Here is a 3,326-nt window from a genome sequence, read left to right as displayed (position 1 = left end):
GAACAATCCATTAGGCCTCACCGACACAATGCCATCCTTACTATCTTAGGTTATCATAATTGCTTACTTAATAATTCAATGAACAGCACTACCCTTGGTTTAGGCACAACAATAAGCCATTGTATGCTTTTAATTTTGTGTCCTTTTAATATTATGGGATCGTTATAACAAACAAGGTATTTGCTTTCATCTTTCATTTTAATAAGAGATTTCTAACCAAATGTGTTTGAACATAGTCCCTCTTTCTATGAGTTTTTCTTCTTCCACTGAAAGAGAAAAAAAGCAAAATAGCCCATGTTATTTTTATTCACCCATGATTGTGTATAAGTAATCAGAGATGCAGGGAGCACAAAACAAGCATAAGAAATAGCCCTTGCTCAGAAGAGTTCTGTGAACTTTATGACTTCTTTATTTACACTGAGACCTAACGTAGACCCAGAGCATGCACATGGTCTCATTAGCTCATTTGCTGTATCTTTTGTTTATTAATGCTGAGATGGAATTGCAGAATAGAGGGTAGGCAAGTTCCTCCCACCCCACCTGCTAGTTAGTCCAAAAGGCACTATTGCTTTTTAAATTTATTTTAAATTGTGGTAACATAAAATTTACCACCTTAACCATTTGTAAATATACAGTTCTGCAGTGTTAAAATATCACATTAAGGCCCTGGACGGTTGGCTCAGTGGTAGAGCATCGGCCTGACATGCAGAAGTCCCGGGTTCGATTCCCGGCCAGGGCTACAGGAAAAGCGCCCATCTGCTTCTCCACCCCTCCCCCTCTCCTTCCTCTCTGTCTCTCTCTTCCCCTCCTGCAGCCGAGGCTCCATTGGAGCAAAGATGGCCCAGGCGCTGGGGATGGCTCCTTGGCCTCTGCCCCAGGCACTAGAGTGGCTCTGGTCGCAACAGAGCGACGCCCTGGAGGGGCAGAGCATTGCCCCCTGGTGGGCAGAGCGTCGCCCCCTGGTGGGCGTGCCGGGTGGATCCCGGTCGGGCGCATGTGGGAGTCTGTCTGACTGTCTCTCCCGGTTTCCAGCTTCAGAAAAATACAAAACAAAACAAAACAAAACAAAACACACATTATTTTACAACCAATCTCCAGAATTTTTTCATTTTGCAAATCTGAAAAACTATGTCCATTTAAACAACAACTCCCTATTCTCTCTACCCAGCCCCTATTCTATTCATTCTATTCTGTTTCTGAGTTTGATTATTTTAGATACCTCATAAAAGTGTAATTATGCAGGTATTTGTCCCTCTGTGACTGACTTATTTTACTTAGCAAATCTCTTCAAGGTTCATGCATGTTTCAGCATGTGACAGAACTTCCATTCTTAAGGCTGAATAATATTCTGTTGTATCTATGTACCATCTTTTGTTTATCCAGTCATCCACCCATGGGCACTTGTGTTGGTTCCATGTTTTAGCTATTGTGAATAATGCTGCTATGAACATGGCTATGCAGATATCTGTTCTAGACCCTGTTTTAATTCTTTTGGGCACCCAGAAGTGGGAATGCTGCATCATATTTTAGTTCTATTTTTAATTTTAAAGAACCATTGTACTGTTTTCCATAGTGGCTGTACACTTCACATTCTTACCAGTAGTGCACAAGGATGCCAATTTCTCCATATCCTCATCAACATTTATTTTCTGGTTTGTTTTTTTATTTATTTTTTTTATTTTTATTTTTTGTATTTTTCTGAAGCTGGAAACGGGGAGAGACAGTCAGACAGACTCCCGCATGCGCCCAACCAGGATCCACCCGGCACACCCACCAGGGGCGACACTCTGCCCACCAGGGGGCGATGCTCTGCCCCTCAGGGGCGTCGCTCTGCCGCGACCAGAGCCACTCCAGCGCCTGGGGCAGAGGCCAAGGAGCCATCCCCAGCACCCGGGCCATCTTTTGCTCCAATGGAGGAGCCTCAGCTGTGGGAGGGGAAGAGAGAGACAGAGAGGAAGGAGGGGGGGGTGGAGAAGCAAATGGGTGCTTCTCCTATGTGCCCTGGCCGGGAATCGAACCCAGGTCCCCCGCACGCCAGGCCGATGCTCTACTGCTGAGCCAACCGGCCAGGGCTTGGTTTGTTTTTTTAAAATAGTAGACATCCTAATAATGTGAGATGATATGTGCTATGGACTGGGTGTTTGTCCTTCCCACACCCAAATCCATATGTCGAAATCCTAATCCCAATGTGATAAGGAGCTGGGGCCTTTGAGAGGTAATCAGATCATAAGTGTGGAGCCCTCACAAAATGGATTAGTGCTTCTTAGAAGAAGAGGCCAGGCCCTGGCCAGTGGTTTAGTGGATAGAGCATTGGCCTGGCATATGGACATCCTGAGTTTGATCTGCTGTCAGGGCACACAGGAGAAGTGATCATCTGCTTCTTCCCCCCTCCCTTTCCCCATTCTCTCCCTCTTCCCCTCCCACAGCCAGTGGCTCAATTGGTTCAAACATGGCCCTGGGCATTGAGGATACCTCCATTGGAGTGCAACAGTCTCAGGTGCTAAAAATAGCTCAGTACTCGAGCATCAGCCCAAGATGGGGTTGCCAGGTAGATCCTGGTTGGAGTACATGCAGGAGTCTGCCTTACTATCTTCCCTCGTCTCACCTAAAAAAGAAAGAAAGAAAGAAAGAAAGAAAGAAAGAAAGAAAGAAAGAAAGAAAGAAAGAAAGAAGAAAGAAAGAAAGAGAAAGAAAGAGAAAGGGAGGGAGGGAGGGAGGGAGGGAGGAAGGAAGGAGGGAGGGAGGGAGGGAGGGAGGGAGGCCAGGGAGCTAGCTCATTATCTTTCTACCATCTGCAACCGAGAAAAGAACTCTCACCAGAACTTGACTGTTGGCATCCTGATCTTGGGCTTCCAATCTCCAGAATTGTGGAAAAGAAATATTTGTTGTTCATAAGCCACCCAGTCTGTGGTATTTTATTATGTTAGTATGAGATGACTAAGACAATAAATATATCAGGTGGTTTTAATTTGCATTTCCTTAAGGATTAATGATGTTGAGCATCTTTTTGTATGCTTGTTGGCCATTTGTATAGCTCACCATTGTATTTTGACATCTTCACATCTCTGTACCTTCTGATAACTCTACTTGACTACTTAAAGAGATTTGTTTTCTAGCAGACTACATGTAGACTTTTCCTGCATTCTGAGACATTCTGAACGCCTCTGATTATTGTGACCATTATACATGAGTGTCTTAGGGATAAAATTAATCATTCATTTAATATTATTTAATTAAATTTAATGCTTTAAAAAAACACTTGTGGACACACCTCTTCTCTACGACAGGGAGTCAGAGTCTATATAGAGAATTTTCTGCTCATTGCA

General features: G+C 44.0%; 1 non-coding gene across 1 annotated transcript; it reads left to right on the top strand.

Annotated features, from left to right (window-relative positions):
- Positions 1-663: 663 nt before the first annotated feature.
- Positions 664-739, top strand: TRNAV-GAC (transfer RNA valine (anticodon GAC)). The gene has a single exon. It is a non-coding gene; the product is annotated as a tRNA-Val (tRNA).
- The last annotated feature ends 2,587 nt before the right edge of the window (positions 740-3,326 follow it).

The sequence above is a fragment of the Saccopteryx leptura genome, chromosome 11 (genome assembly GCF_036850995.1).
Source record: "Saccopteryx leptura isolate mSacLep1 chromosome 11, mSacLep1_pri_phased_curated, whole genome shotgun sequence".
Taxonomy (NCBI): Eukaryota; Metazoa; Chordata; class Mammalia; order Chiroptera; family Emballonuridae; genus Saccopteryx; species Saccopteryx leptura.
The sequence above is the reverse complement of the archived record's forward strand: the minus strand, read 5'-3'. Positions and strand labels throughout refer to the sequence as shown.